The sequence below is a fragment of the Canis lupus genome, chromosome 3 (assembly GCF_011100685.1).
Source record: "Canis lupus familiaris isolate Mischka breed German Shepherd chromosome 3, alternate assembly UU_Cfam_GSD_1.0, whole genome shotgun sequence".
In the NCBI taxonomy this organism is placed as follows: domain Eukaryota; kingdom Metazoa; phylum Chordata; class Mammalia; order Carnivora; family Canidae; genus Canis; species Canis lupus.
In genome coordinates, this window is record NC_049224.1 from 39,336,578 (window position 1) to 39,353,316 (window position 16,739).

General features: G+C 45.0%; 1 long non-coding RNA gene across 1 annotated transcript; it reads left to right on the forward strand.

Moving 5' to 3' along the window:
• Positions 1-7,872: 7,872 nt before the first annotated feature.
• Positions 7,873-9,906, forward strand: LOC111095358. The gene is made up of 3 exons (XR_005356336.1): positions 7,873-7,927; positions 8,395-8,579; positions 9,412-9,906. It is a non-coding gene; the product is annotated as an uncharacterized LOC111095358 (long non-coding RNA).
• Positions 9,907-16,739: the final 6,833 nt, after the last annotated feature.

The window sequence follows — 16,739 nt, forward strand, 5'->3', positions numbered from 1 at the left end:
TAAATACATAAATCTTTAAAAAAAATCAGTATGAGACATAATGATATTTTAAAACTTAAGAGTATTTTGCATTAATAATTTCTCTAACCTAAAATTTTAGAAAGATAATAGCCGATTACTTATGATCAGTCATAAATTATAATGTAAATAAATATGCAATAACAATGAATTAAATGTCTTTACAAGGAATAGTTAAAGCATTGGTCTTAAAAGAAAATATCTGCCTGAAAATAAATGATGAAGACACAAACTGCATGTAAAGTATCAGGCAACATCTATTTTGCATTGAACTCTTTTGGGGTGAGTAGTGTGATATTTAAATGTCATTGGATTCATGTTGATTTTTATTATTTATCATTTAATTTTTTCCCCAAATTTGTATTTAAATTCTAGTTAACAAATTTGTATTTAAATTCTAATCTACATGTCCCATAATACTGGTTTCAGGAGTACAATGTAATGATTCACCATTTACATACAATACTCAGTGCTCATCACAATAAGTGTACTCATTAATCCCCATCACCCATTTAGCCCATCTTCCACCCACCTCCCCTCAAGCCACCCTTAGTTTCTCTATTAAGTGTCTCTTAAGGTTTGCTTCTCTCTCTCTCTCTCCTCTCTCTCTCTTGCTATTCCCTATTTCATCTGTTTCGTTTCTTAAATTTTACATGTGAATGAAATTCTATAGTATCCGTCTTTCTCTCACTTATTTTGCTTAGCGTAATACACTCTAGCTCCACCCATTATTAGAGTGTGATAACGACCCCAATTCTTCATGCCACTCTGTGTCCTTAGCCTCTTCCATATGCCATCTCTCTCTGAGGCATGGAACCATAGGAAAAACGTAAAGCTGAGAATAGAACAGGAGCATGAGAAAAACTCTGTCAGCATAGCTCCAATCTATGCACAAGATATTTTGGATTGGATTTTGAAGCCAGTGGTGCACTGAGAGTAACCATAGCAAAAGATAACCCAAATCCAACTCAACTACTGCTTATATTGACTAAACTTCCCACCCTAAAAGCCTAGCAGAAGATGTTCCCTTTCCCATTTCAATGCAAAATACCACTTACTTAGCCTTTACTGAGCAACATGCCATATCTGGCTTTCTTTCTTTTTTTAAGATTTTATTTATTTATTCATGAGACACACACACACAGAGAAGCAGAGACACAGGCAAAGGGAGAAGTAGGCTCCATGCTGGGAGCCCGATGCAGGGCTCGATCCCAGGTCTCCAGGATCAGGCCCTGGACTGCAGGTGGTGCTAAACTGCTGAGCCACACAGGCTGCCCCATATCTGGCTTTCAACAAGAAATTACAAGGCATACAAAAAGAACAAACTCTTTTCAAGAGACAGAGCAATGAACAGAAACATATTCAGATATGACTCAACGTCAGAAGTACAGATAGGAAATTTTAAATGACTACAATTAATATGTTAAAGATTAATGGAAGATTTGACAATACACGTGAAAAGATGAGGAATTTCAGCAAATAAATAAATACTATAAGGAAGCATCAAATGGAATGCCAGAATAAAGCAAACTTGGGGGATCCCTGGGTGGCGCAGCGGTTTGGCACCTGCCTTTGGCCCAGGGCATGATCCTGGAGACCCAGGATTGAATCCCACATCAGGCTCCCAGTGCATGGAGCCTGCTTCTCCCTCTGCCTATGTCTCTGCCTCTCTCTCTCTCTCTCTCTCTCTCTCTGTGACTATCATAAATAAATAAAAATTTTAAAAAAATAAAGCAAACTTGGTCAAAACAAATGATAAATGCCTGAGTGGGTCATTAAAACTTGACACCACAGAGGAAAGGATCAGTCAACTGGAAGAGAGGTCAATATAAATTATCCAAACCAAGATACAAATAAGAAAAAAAAGAGGCGAATCCAAAAGATGTGAGACAGTATCGAATAGTCTAATATTGTGTCATATGAATCTCAGAAGGAGAAGAGAGTAAGAAAAGGATAGAAAAAATATTTGAAGAGATCATGACTGAGATTTTTACAGAGAATAAGAGAAATAAACCAGAGATGCAAGAAGCTTAGTGAATACTAAGCAAGAGAAATACTGCCCTACTTCATAATCATTTACCTAAACACATTATATTCAAATAGTCAAATACAAAAAGAGCAAATGAGAGAAAGAGAGAGAGAATCTTGGAGGCCAAAAGGAAAAAATACAAAAGATTAAGAGGAAGATGGGTAAGAATTACAGTAGATTCTCATCAGAAACTATGCAAGCCAAGGGGCAATGGAAACTTTTAAAGTCTGGAAAGAAGAGAACTCTCACCGCTGAATGCTATACCCATTGAAAATATCTTGCTTAAATTGAGGAGAAATAGACTTTTTTAGACAAACAAAAACTGAGGGAGTTCATTACTAGCAGATCTACAATGTAAGAAATATTATAGGAAGTTTTTAAGGTGGAAGAATTCTGATAGCAGACAGATACTTGGATTAATGCAAAGAAATAGGAAGGATGCTCAACATTATCATTGGAAAAAATAAAAACCACAATGAGATACTACTACACACCTATTAGAATAGCTAAAATTTGAAGAATTGAACAATAACAACAGTGAGGATCCAGAGCAACAGTTACTCTCATATATTGCTAATGGCAAAGAAAATGGTGCAGACCCTTTTGGAAAGAGTTTATCACTTACTTACTAAATCAGCCAATAATCTTACTCCTAGGTATTACCCAAATGAAATAAAAGTTTATCTTTATACAAAAATCTGTATGCAAATGATTAAAGCTACTTTATTCATAATCACCAAACACTGGAAATATCCTAATTGTCCATTGACCAGGGTGGGTTGATAACCACATTGCAGTACAGTGACATAATGGAATACAACTCAACTATTGGGGATGAATCTCAGATGCCTTATGCTGTATGAAAGAAGCCAGATTCAAAAGGCATATGCCATTCTAAAACAGGCAAAATTGAAGGGAAATAAGACAAATCATGGGTTGCCAAAAAACTGGGAATTAGGAATGGAGTGATATTTAGGGGTGAAGGAATCTTAAGTATACTTAAGATACTTATGATTAAGTATCTTAATCATATGTGTAATGGTAGCACTGGTTACACAACTACATGTTTGTCAAATCTTAGAGAACTGTAAGGATGCCTGGGTGGCTCAGCAGTTGAGCAGCTGAGCCCTACACCGGGCTCCCTACAGGAAGCCTGCTTCTCCCTCTGCCTATGTCTCTGCCTCTCTCTCTCTCTCTCTCTCTGTGTCTCATGAATAAATAAATAAAATCTTTAAAAAATTGTTTTTCAGAGAACTGCATACTAATAACAGAGATTTGTCCTGGGTATGCATTACACTTCATTAAATATAAAATAAATAAATAAAAAACAAAAAAATCTACTTGATGCAGCACTCAAAGCTGATCTGAAACCCAGATCTGAAAGCTTGGTAATTGTCTTATCTTTTGCATTCAACCTTTCATCCCTAAGACAGGGCCACAAGAAAGTGCTGTGGAAGAACAATTTTACAATCATTGCAACACTTTCCTGGCACTTATCAAATCCGAATCCTGTTCTAACCAGCCAAAGCTGATAAATGACTTTGATAAATAAGCTCATAAGTAAACTTTGAGCAGCCTACTAGTGAAGCTGATAAACGACCAAGAGTGTGAACAACCCCGGTTAGGGTCACCAGACCTAAGTGAAAACTCCTTCCCAGCTACAGAAGGAGACAGGCTTTGCATGACCATGTGTGTCGACGAGGACTCCTGCCTGATCTGCAGTACAAGCTGCAATCCTTAATTGGCAAAACCACATGAACGTCTCTTTTTCTAACACAAGAAATCCATGATTTTTTCCCCTTTCCCTTTCCCATTCATCAAAACATATAAATGCAGCGCTCACATTTTCATTCATGGAGTAGCCCTTCTTCTTTTAACAACATAGCCAGATAACCACCACCCAGGTCAGGAAATGGAACATAGCTAGCACCCTAGAAGTGATGCTTTTTCCCCCAAACTATCCTGTTTCTCCTCCCCAAAGGTAACCACTATCATACTTCTAACACCATGGATTAGTTTTGCCTTGTTTGGAACTTGACAGAAATGGAAGCATACCAAATCATCCAGATAATTTTATGCCTGGCTTCTTTCCCTCTGCACCGTGCTTGCAGAAATCCACATTGCTGCGTGAGTAAATAGTTGTTCATTTTTATTGCTGTACGATATTCCACTGCATGAATATATCACACTGCAATTATTTATGTACTATTGTTTGACATTTGGATTGTCTCTGGTTTTAGGTATTATAAATAATGCCATAGGAGCATTCCATTATATACCTTTTAGATACATATCTTTTGGATTTTGAATAACAGAGCATATTCCTCATTTAAAATTAAAATATGAAGTAACAAACAAATATAATCAGTATTTCTTCAGATTTCTTCTTGACAAATAGTACAAATACATGCTTCATGTAAAAGTTGTTTTTTTTTTTTTTTGAGGGCAAGTGAGAGAGAGAGAGAGAGAGAGGGTGGGAATGGGGGCACAGAGGGAAAGGAAAAGAATATTAAGTAGGCTCTATGCTCAGTGCAAGCTCAGTCACAGAGGCTCGATCTTACAACCCTGAGATCATGACCTGAGCCGAAATCAAGAATTGGATGCTTAACAAACTGAACCAGGTGCCCATGTGTAAAAAATTTTAATGTTTGTTTATGTCTGTCCTTTGTGATTAGAATCCAGTTATTAAAACTATTTTGAAAAATAAATAAGTAAAATAAAACTATTTTGAAACATTAATGATATTTAGATGAATTAAGAATGTGGTTGTAACTGTAGCATTTTTTTCTTTTGTTTTGCTGATTTGTAAGGACACTTTTTTAAACATAAATTACAAACAAAGCCAAAAATGTTCTTTTGTTTTTTAATTGAGAAAGGAAATTAAAATTCCATTCGGAAGAATGCAGAGAATTATATCCTTTGAGAAGAAGAAACTTTATATAATAGAATTCAGACACCCTCCCTGTGAGTTAATTTAGCTGACCTGATTTATCTCTGAGATTATACTTTAAAACCTGAGTATAAACAAGGGCCACATAATATTAGGTGAATATTATAATTCAGTAGAACATTTAATGAGCTATACACACATACACAAATTTACAAGTATCCTTGGCTGTAACACACAGAAGTCATAAAACCATTAATGGCTTACGGTCTCCTTTTCACTATTAATGGTTACTCTCAGTGCCATTATTAAACTAGTGTAAAAAGTATTGCCCCTGGAATAACTGTTCTTGTCCATTTGAATATAAATGTGAGCAGTGACACACTCATTAATCTTTAAAACACAGATATTTTTTCCATGTCCACATCTACTTATGAGATCAGAACACTATTTACCTAAAGAAAATATAAATGTCTGATTAAATGCCCACAAAGCTACTCCACTTTGGTTTACTATGGGAATATGGAGCCTCTAGAAGAACCAGTAGATGAGTTGAAAAGACAATTGAGGGGGATCCCTGGGTGGCTCAGCGGTTTGGTGCCTGCCTTTGGCCCAGGGTGCGATCCGGAGTGCTCGGATCAAGTCCTGCATCAGGCTCCCGGCATGGAGCCTGCTTCTCCCTCTGTTTGTGTGTCTCTCTCTCTATCATGAATAGATAAATAAATTTTAAAAATCTTAAAAAAAAAAAAAAGAAAAGACAATTGAGTCATAGTTTTGGTTTTGCTGCTGTCTTATTATGCATACTTTTTTAAAAATCGGGTTTGTGAGGATTTTTCCTGAAATAAAAACAACATTTTTTTAATATAGCAGGGTAATATATGTCCAGCATAGTGATATTCATGGGCCATCTTCTTCATGGCGTTGTCTGGGCTTTGTAACATTTGTGACAGGTCCACTGTTACTGGCTTAGGCCCTGCTGCCTGTCCTGGAAGAGGGGAAGGAATGTCGCTTCTTCTCATGGGGGGCACCCAACCCCAGCCTGCGGGCACATTTCTCTCTGCCCACCCTCTGCTGCCTACTCCATCCACGAGATGGAGTCTCTCTTCCATGCCCATCTCAGTCGAGCCCTGAAACCCCACTGGGTGTGTGAGTCCCAACTGCTCTGAGCCTCAGCCTCTCCATCTGTCACACACATGTTTGTACATCTGTGTGCTCCACAGGGCAACAGCAAGAATGAGAGGGAGTCATTTCTAAGAATCATTTTTAGCAACAGCACTGGTTGCAGGGTGTAGCCTTACATTTTGTCGATTGATGTCTACTATCATAAAATATGTCATCAAAGTATATTAAAATCTGAAGAATTCTTAAATGTGAATTCATTTATGCTATAAAAGTCAAGTGCCATGTCTTCTCAATGCTGTTTTTTTTAATTGTACATCTACAATTTCCCAGCATCCCTTGCAGCTAGAAGAGGTCATGCTGCTGCCACTTTTGTCTGACCCATCGAAAATTGCTCTAGCACAGTACTTGCTGTTCTTTCTCTGTGCTCGGGCTGGGGGCTGTGAGTACCCCACTGACCTGGCCCCACACTGGGCTGTGAGACCTAGTGTTTAGTGTTAACTTACTAAAATATGGGCATTTAGATGATTATAACAGCCTACACTAACTAGTTCCTCAACCAATCTTGTAGTCTCCCCTCCAACATTTGGAACTCCCTTATCCCTTTATCTTTTTATACTTATCTGGAAACACCTGGCCTACATGGACCAGTGTCCTGCCTCTTTTGTTTACGTGCTGTTGCTGTGGGGCACAACCAGACAGAAATCTCAGTCAGGCATTTCCTCAGTGGGGGGTGCCACATGCCTGGCAATCCTGGTATATCCCCAAGTCGGCTCTGTCTACCATCTTCTATGGTGGTAGATTTTTAGAGTCTTTGGTTTTCTGAAGCCCTTGATTCTCTTGCTCCCTTCCTACTTCAAAGAGGAAGTTGCAATCATTGATTAGGAACTTGCCACAAGCCCTGGCCTTCTTGCACACCTTTCTGAATTCTCTTTGGACGTGGCCATGAGTCCTTCCTGGTGGGTCATGGTCAGCCTTTCCCAGAGCGCTGGATCCTGGCCTCTGACCTCTGCAAGGACACTCATGCTCTCTCTCTCTCCTGCATCTTCCACTCTCTTAGCACCTGTTTTGGTGCATGTGGGCTCCATATGAAGAATTCTCTATAAGCAGAGCCTCGTTCAATAGCAAAAACATACCTAGCAGCTTTAATGCCTCAAACACCACTTAAGAAGCAGTTGCCGGGGACTTTCAGTCTAACCAAAATGCAAATATGCTTGACTACCCTGGTTTCTCTCTCTCTCTCTCTAACTAACCATCGTACTCCCCCTAGATAAAAAGAGTAGTTCTTTCTAAACGAGTGGCACAGATCATTCACTGTGGAGAGCACAAAACATCATTTGCCACCACTTGCTTTCTTGCTGGTGATAATGGAAACTCTCCAGGGAATACTTGCATCTCTCCAATTTCCTCCTCATGGGAGGAAACTGGGTTGTGCTAGAAAACCTGCTGTTAAAGGCGGAGGGTATTTGGAAAAGTGCACAGACAAGCTGTAGGAGTGTGTGGCCCGATGAACCAGCTCAATTCTATCTTCCCAAGCAGCATGCCACCTGCCAGCAGCCGTTTGTGACGCCGACATCCTCCTTGCCTTTGACTAACATGACAGCTAAGTGGATAGAGAGGACCTGTTTTGAACATCTGAATGTTCAAGAGATGACCCATCTGCATTATGCAAAGTATAGGTGTGTGCATTTAAGAAATGCAGGGAATGTGTTTAAATCCCCTTTTGAGAGAAAACAGAGTTGTTTATACACTTGGACATCTAATTAGCATCTCAAATTTCACGTGTTTAAAACAAAATTCTCATCCTCCTTCCTCCCCAGGTATCTCCATCTCCCCGGGGGTGTCAGTGGCGCAGGTGGAAATCTAGCAATGAGGTTTGACTCCTCTGGTTCTCACTTACCCAACATCCTGCCTGTGCACAATATTGTTGACTTGACAGTCTGGTTATGCCTGCAGTGCTGCTGCCTGCCTGCCCCCACCCTGGCTCAGAGGGCCACCATCTTTACTGGACAGTTGCAATGGCCTCCATGGGTCATCTTGTTCCCACTCTTGTCTCATCATGCTGTTCTCCATAAAAAAGCTAGATAGAGGGGCAGCTGGGTGGCTCAGTCAGTAGAGTGTCCAACTCTTGGTTTGGGCTCAGGTCCTTATCTCAGTGTGGTGGGATCGAGCCCCACATTAGGCTCCATGCTTAGCATGGGGTCTGCCTCAGATTCTCTCTCCCTTTCCCTCTGCCCCTCCTGTTCATGCTCTCTCTCTCAAAAAGAAGAGCTAGACAGTTTCCATCATGACAATCTGATTGTACCATTCCGGGCTGAAAACGGCCTTCTACCCCTTACAGAATCAGACGTGAAGTCCTTGAGGTGCCTCTGACCGCCACGTGAGTCCCCCAGTCTGCTGTCCCGCGTGCTGACTGCCTCCAGACTCTCTGCGCCTTGCTGCACCCCTCCCCCGGCTTTACTGTGAGGTCATTAACATACAACATTGTGCAGATTCACAGTGTACAACATGAAGTTTTTGATTCAGGTATATATCGAGAAACGATGGCCACAGTAAGGTTAGTTATATATCACCTCATATTCCTTGCTGCTTCTTGAACCTGCTGGGCATACTCCCATCTCATAATTTTTGCACTTGCTTTGCCCTAAGCTGGGAAAGCTCTTCCCTGGGATAAGCCCTTAGAGTGGCCTTCCTTGACATCTATATTAGTTTTCCAGGGCTGCTAGAACCATGAACTGGGTGGTTTAAAACTGTGTCGTTCTGTGAAAGAAATGGATGCTCTCAAAGTTCTGGAGACAGAAGTCCAAAATCAAGAGGTCAAACCAGGCCTTGGCTCAAGGGAAGGATCTGTTCTACACTTTCCCTTAGCTTTTGGGGGTTTCTGAAAATCCTTGATGTCCCTTGGCTTGTAGATGGGTCCTCCTAATCTCTGCCTCCATTGTCACCTAGAGTAACCCCTATATGTCTGTGTGTCTTCTCTTCTTTTTTTAAAAGAATTTATTTATTTATTCATGAGACATAGAGAGTGAGGCAGAGACATAGGCAGAGGGAGAAGGAGGCTCCCTGCAGGGAGCTCAATGTGGGACTCAATCCCAGAACCCCGGGATCATGACGTGTGCCAAAGGCAGACGCTCAACCCCTGAGCCACCCAGGCACCCTCTTCTTCTCTTCTTATAAGGACACCAGTCACGTTGGATTAGAGCCCCCCTAATTCAATATGACCTGATCTTAACTTGACTACATCTACCAAACCCTATTTCTAAATAAAGTCATATTCATGGGCACTGGGAGTTAGGATTTCAATACATATCTTTTTAAGGGACAAAATTTAATTCATAACTACCTCCTGTCTGTACAGAATCCTGGTTTGCTCCATCATCTCTGCCTGCTTTTTTCCCTATGGCATTTTCCGCTATCCAAAAATATGCTTTTGGCTACCCCAAAGGATGATGGCAGCTGTTGAAATTAGATTCTCTCCACTCATGTTCCTAAAAATTGTACAGAAGAGCAAGGAGAGAAAACCAAAACATCCATTGCTCATGCCTACAGCACACCTAAGAGGCAGAGAGAGAAGAAAACAGCTACAAGTAAGGGTCCGGTCCAAGAGAGATTACACCATACTGAAATATGGCAGAAGAAAGAGGCGTCATTTATCAAATAAGTGCCCTTTACTCTGACAATAGAAGAGGGATCAATTGATCCGCAAAACTGGGTAGACTGTGCAGACCGTGTCCTGTCTCCATCCCCTCTTGCCAGTCCAGGAAAATGCAACATAAATAATCAAGAAAAAAAGTAAAAGGAACCTGACAACCATACAGAGTTACAATAAAAATAAAACCAAAAATGAGAACCCAAACTCTTTGGCCACTTTGGAAAACAGTTTGGCAGTTCCTTAAAAAATTAAACATAGAATTACCACCTGACCCATCAATTCTGCCTCTAGGTATACAAGAGAAACGAATACATAGGTCCCAAAAACTTGTACACGAATGTTCACAGCAGTATTATTTTGCAATCCCCCCAAAGTGGAAACTATTTTAATGCCCATCAAGTGATGAGTGGATAAACAACACAGAGCAGATCCACAAACAAGACTGGCAGTAAGTAGGAAAGAAATACTGATTCATATTTCAACATCGAGGGACCAGAAAACCTTGTGCTAGGTGAGAAAAGCCAGTCACAAAGGGCCACATATTGTACGACTCCATGTACAGGAAATCTCTAGAAGAGGCAACTCCAAGAGATGGAAAGCCCAGTAGTGGTTGCCAGGGGCTGGGCCAGAGGGGAATGGGTAGCATCTGCTGCTGGGTGGAGGCTGATTTTGAGGGTGAAGAAAGCGTTCTGGAATCAGATAGTGGTGAAGTTACCTGTTTCACTCACATTTTATCCTTTACATTTCCAGGAACCAAAATTCTTAAATGGTTGTATTTTTGCCCCAGTAATTTAATTTCTAGGAATTTATCTCAAGAATGTACAGGAGACACTTGTTAAAACTGAAAAAATGGGGGCACCTGGGTGGCTCAGTCAATGAAAAGTCAGCTTTCAGCTCAGGCCATGATCCCAGGGTCCTGGGATTGAGTTCCACATCCAGCTCCCTGCTCAGCGGGGAGTCTGCTTGAGATTCTTGCTCTCTGCCCCTCCCATGCTTGAGCTCTCTCGTGCTCTCTCTGTCAAATAGATAAATAAACTCTTTTTTTAAAACCTGGAAAAATGTACTCAATTAATTCGTTGAGTCATGACTTACCCATGTGAAGGAATCCTGTGCTGAACTCTGGTTTAGCAGCATATTTACTATCAGGGGAAGCTCTTGAAGTCACAAAGTGGGGGGATGGGGGTTAGGTAACAGTATAATTACTATGTTTCCATGTCATAAAAATGGACATTAAAAAACTCAATGAAAATAAATCAAAATATTAACGGTGTTATCTGAGGATAGGGAAGTAGATTTGTACACTGTGATTTTCCTTGTTTATACTTTTATTCAAAGTGTAACCTTCTGAATAAGAAAAATAAGTTGATTTTTTCTTTTTTAAGACAAAAAAAAAATTGTCAGGCTACCAGGGTGGCTCAATCAGTTGATTTCAGCTCAGGTCATGATCTCAGAGTCATGAGATTGAGCCTCACATCAGGCTCCACACTCAGTGCAGTCTCCTTTTTTTTTTTTTTTTTAATATTTATTTATTTATTTATTTATTTATTTATTTATTTATTTATTTATTTATTTATTTATGATAGACATAGAGAGAGAGAGAGAGACAGAGACACAGGAGGAGGGAGGGAGAAGCAGGCTCCATGCCAGGAGCCTGACGTGGAACTCGATCCCGGGACTCCAGGATCAGGCCCTGGGCTGAAGGCAGGTGCTAAACCGCTGAGCCACCCCGGGATCCCCTCAGTGCAGTCTTCTTAAGATTCTCTCTCACTCTGCCCCTCCTGCTGGTGCTCTCTCTCTCTCAAATAAATAAATAAGTCTTTAAAAAGAAAAAAAAACATGTTGCCCTGTATACTTGGGTGGATTTCAGGATGAAGTTGCTGGAATCAGGATGTCAGGGGCTAGCCCACTTGGCATGCAGGGTGGCTGCCAAGATGGGCTCCAGGGAGTGGAGGCACCAGCCCCTGGGGGCCTGTGTATGCTGCTGCTTCCCCCTCCTGTCCCGTGAACTGGCCCAGGGCAGTGGCCTTGGGGCCCAGGGGTCAGGCTCCCACCTCTCCAATTAATGCAACACACACACCCATGCTCACATTCAAGTCTCACTCCTGCAGGAGGACACCCATAGCTTTTTCATGCAGGCCTGAAGCAGAAGCAAGTTAAGGTGACTTCGAACAAACAGGCACTGAGGCTCGAGGGGACTTTTCACAGAACTACTTCTTGAGGAAAATTTGCTGCTTTTTTTTTTTTTTTTTAAGATTTTATTTACTTATCCATGAGAGACACAGAGAGGGAGGCAGAGACACAGGCAGAGGGAGAAGCAGGCTCCCTATGGGGAGCCTGATGTGGGACTTGATCCCAGGACCCCAGGATCACGACCTGAGCCAAAGGCAGACGCTGAACCGCTGAGCCACCCAGGTGCCCCAGAAAATTTGCCTCTTCAGGACTTGCTCATTGCACGTGAGGTTGGCCCAGAGGCAATGCTTGTCTGGTTCCTCTGTGGCCCCTGTGGAGGGGATGCACTCTCTCACTGCCCTGCTCAGCGGACGAAGACCAGGGACCAGGCCTGTTGCGGGTCCTCAGGCATCTCCCTCTCATAGAAGGGCCTCAGGGGCAGAGACGGGGTCACTTCCCCACGTGAGTCTCATTGTAATGATGTGCCGATTGTGGTGATCCTCCTCATCCATCCCTGAACCCCATCACTACAAGTAAGGAGGTGCTACTGTCCATGGAGACTGCTGCCTGCAGAGGTTAGGAGCTGGTCCCTGCAGGGCCTTGACCATGAGGCATGTTGGCTCGGCTCCCGGGTGACACTCTGCCCATCCCAGGGTTCACTGCACCCTCTCACCACATCAAGTCAGAGCTTCCAGATGCCACTCACTGCAAAGCCACGTCAGCTCTGCTGTCAAGATAAAGGAGTTGATTGCATCTCTTATTTGAGACAAACTTGAGTGACATGCAGATTTTGAATATCTTATTTTGCAGCAATTTAAATCTGGGTTAAATGCAACCTGTCAAATTTACCTTCGAGATGGAACCACAGGTGGGGGCTGGGTGTTGGGGGCTGGCGAGAGGACAGGCAGGGCAGGGGGGTGCAAGTGCCAGGGAAAGGGTGCTGAGCTCTGGACAGTGCACCCAGAGCCAGACTTGCTCTGCTCAAAGCCCAGTGGCCCTGCAGTAGGCCGAGTGAAGACTCTAGTCGGGGGCGGGGGGGGGGAGGGGAACTGCGGGTGGCACACAGAACAGGGGTCCCAGTGTCCATTCCCAGCCACCAGCTTTTGGGGGAGTCAAGGCACTGGAGGATTTGGGTCTTCAGGGACTAGATATCTGTGGAGATGGGCTGGCCATTTGAGGCTGCCTATGGCCCTGGGCCACACCACTACCCCTTATGAAGTTGCTGGACTGGATTTACTTGATCAAGGCTCTGTGGTGACTTCTGTGACAATAAAAACCAAACTGAATCGCTCTACTTTCTGAAGAATATTTGTGGGGCTCAGAGTTTATGGGACTCGGGAGCACTTTTAAAGAAAAAGTATGAAGCGATGGCACAAAATTGCCAGGGCCCCTCTCAGTGGCCCAGGGAAGGGGTCTGTGAGGCAAGGGCCTTGGTACTCCCAGTGGACACTCAGTGGCCCAAGGCCTCATGCCCGAGGAGGGCTAAGATGGGAAGCTGTTCTCCATGTATTGGCAAGGCAGCTTTTGTTTGATTTGCTGTTCTAACATTTTATTTTTCAACTGGTGGAAAGATACACCTTGGAACATAAAGACTGGTTCCAGATACAGTCCCCTTGTTCACCCTGGGGTCCTCATGGGCTCTCTGTTTGGACAGGTGATGCCAACGAGCCTCCCAGCTTCTGAGGCCGTGAGGCTGTGGCCCCCCTCAGAGGCAACACCTGGTGTCTCAGAGGAGCCCCATCGTCCTTGAATGCCCCCCCGGGGTGGACACAGCACACCCATGATGGCTTCGTGAGGTTGGGAGGTGCCTCCCCACAGTGGCATGCTCAGGATTCTCCTTTAAGGTCCTGTTTTTCTGAAGGAGTCGGTCATAAGCTTTTCAAAGGGGCCCTTTGAACCACCCTACAAGGTTCAAAGACTTCCAAGTGAAAATTTAAGAGAAACACCGCTGCATCCTTCCCCCATCCCTTGGCCCTCAGAGGTGGTGCCCTGGGCTAAGCTGCCTGCAGGGCGGCTCTGGGCCAAAAGCATGGAGGTTGGAGAAGAAACCAGTGCTAGTGGGCCTGTGCCTGTGACACGGGGGGAGACCGAGGCAGCCGGGAAAACCTTCTCCTCACCCACCTGCCCCCACTCTGGAGTCACCAAATGCTTCCCTGTCCTCCCGGCTGGCCTGAGCAGAGTTCTTTTGCTTTGCTATAGATTAATTTATTTGAGAGAGAGAGTGTGTGAGCGAGCAGGGGGAGGGGCGGGGGGAGACTCTCCAACAGCCTCCGGGGAGCACAGACCCTGACGGCCCGACCTGAGCCCAAATCCGGAGTCAGACGCTTCACCAACTGAGCCACGCAGGCGCCCTGGCCTGAGGAGAGCTTGAATCAGATTTTTCCTTCTTCTAAGACCCCACGAGATAGACTGCTTTGAGGGATTAACACTTTGGAGGGATGGAAGGAAGAACAGGTGAAGAAAGTTTTTCCTCTCAGCACAGTAACATATGTGAGTATTTCAAAAGAAAAACAGGAATCGGGCAAAGAGGCCTGGGGAGCAGGAGGGTCCCCGTCCCTGGATCTGCTTGTCTTGCCCGCACCTGCTGCCCCTCCTTTGCCCCTCGCTGAGCCCCGGGGACACGCTCCCCCCCCCCCACCCGCCCCCGCGGCCCCAGGCCTCCAGGTCACTGCAAAGCCCCCGTCCGCCCTGCCAGCCCCGCCGGGCCCCGCCCCCCGGCTCCACTCCAGCAGGGCCTCATCCCTGGCCGCCCCCAGCGGCCCCTGCCCCGGCCCGGGTGTCGGGCCGTGGGCGGCTCTGAGCCCGGCTCCCCGTGGGAGAGCTTTCTCCACCCCGCTGGCAGGGGTGCCCCTGGCCCGCCCCCCCGCCACTGACCGGCTGGGGGCTCTTCTCCCTGGAAGGCAGCTTACCCCTCCCACCCACCCCCCCCAACAGATAATAAGTTGTTGGTTTCTAGCTCCAGCAGGTGAAGATTGTGAGGCTGGTGGCAAAAGTCAAACCCCTGGTGACAGAGCTGCTCGTGTCAGGACATGTCCTGCCCCTTCGTGTAGGTGTTCTGGCCGCCGAGCCACAGGCCAGGTGACACAGTGTTGGGGGAATGGGTGCTCTTTCATGGTGAAATTCAGGGGGCTGAGGGAAGACAGGGACAAACGGGGGTGAAGAAGGGGGGAGGGAATCAGGCTGCAGGCACCTTGCAGACAGCCTGGAATATCAGTCAATTGGGTCCAGAAAGGGCTGGCTCTAGCTTTGTCCTGAGCTGTTCCAAGGAAAGATCTTTTTGGGGGGGGGGGGCGGAGCTGGAGAAAAGGAGGACGAGGCGAAAGGGGAGGGAAGAGCTGTTCCTGCCCTCCAGCCTCCTGCAGCCCCCTGCAGCCCCCACCCTGGGCAAGGGGGTCAGAGGATAAGAGGTGAGGCCCCAGGTGCAGCAGGGCAGCTGGGAAAGACTGGATCCAGCCCAGGAAAAGGAGCACCTCACAGAACAGCGGGGAGCACAGTGTCCAGAGAACGTTCCACCTGTGGCAGGAGACCCAGGACTGGTAAGCACACAGTGGCTGTAGCCTGCGGTGGCGGAGTGGGGTTGGGGGAGATGCACTGGTGACAGGGAAAACAGTGGGTGGGAATGACAGGAAGGGAGGTCGAGGAAGAGTGGCCTTGAGAGGCACAGTGTACTGGCAGCCCCAGAGCTCAGGCCCTCCACCAGGTCAGGGTTTTCAGCCTGTGGGGGGCGGTGATGCCGCCATAAGGGAAACACTCCCAGCTTAAAATGAAATATCCGCTATGGTTTAGGAGCAAATGCATGCCCAGGGGTGAGTACTGATGCCCTTACCTAAGCTGGTGACTCCCGGGTGGTGAACCCTCAGGGAGAAGGGAAAACTAAAGCTTACTGCATAAATGACAAGTCACCGATAAACCTTGTGTATGTCCCGATATCAGAACCCTTAAGATGGAGACTGGGGAACAGAGTTAATTCCCAAGCCCAGAGTTTTGAGTGGCCTTTCAGTTTCATGTCCACTTGCTTGGAATTCAGTGATAGACATCCAACCCCTAAAGAGGAAAGTGCTGTCCTACATAACAAAGACATTCAAGGGATGCTTCAGGCACAGCTGGACCTAGGTGTTCAAATTGTGTTATCAGAGCTCTGCTTCCCTGTTTACCTTATATTGGCTTTGTTTTTAGATGAAGATGGGCCCCAGCATAATCACATCTACCCATCATTGTTCTCCATGTGGTTCAGCAGTGCAGTTGGGGCTTGGGTGGGGACCAGGGGAGGCATTTGTCACATCCTTCTCTCCTTCTTCAGGGACCTATCCCTTTCCCGCATCTCCAAACTGTTAACTAAGAAACAACCACTCAAAAAAGATACCAGAACTTATTAAGTCAGTGAACATTTCCCCACGGGCTGAGGGAACTGTTCACTAAGTGGTTGGGGTGAAAAGCTAAAGAAATCTATAAGCCCAGTTGTGGTGTGAGAACAAAAGTCATGTTTGCGCTTTTAGAAGGAGAAACGAGGAATCAGAAACATGGAGCTTCTCCTTTGAGACCAAAAGCCGGCTTTCACCAGTAAATTGGTACACTGGCTAGATGCGTTCAACAAACACAAGAACCATTTTTAATTGTGAGGAAATACATTCCTCCTTCTCAGCATTGAACTTACTGTTTTGTAACTTGCTTTTACACAGGAGGGCAAAAATCTCTCCTTGTTCCTGAAAATGGTGGGTTCCTAGATCTCCTCTCGGCTGTGACAGAGTGAAGACGGTAAGTCCTGCTCTCGGGAAGCAAGGCTGTGGTGTACCACAGGCACGAGAAGCCTCCCCTTCCAGTAAGGGGACCCCCTGTGCCGGAGTCCTTGAAGCCCGGGAACTAGA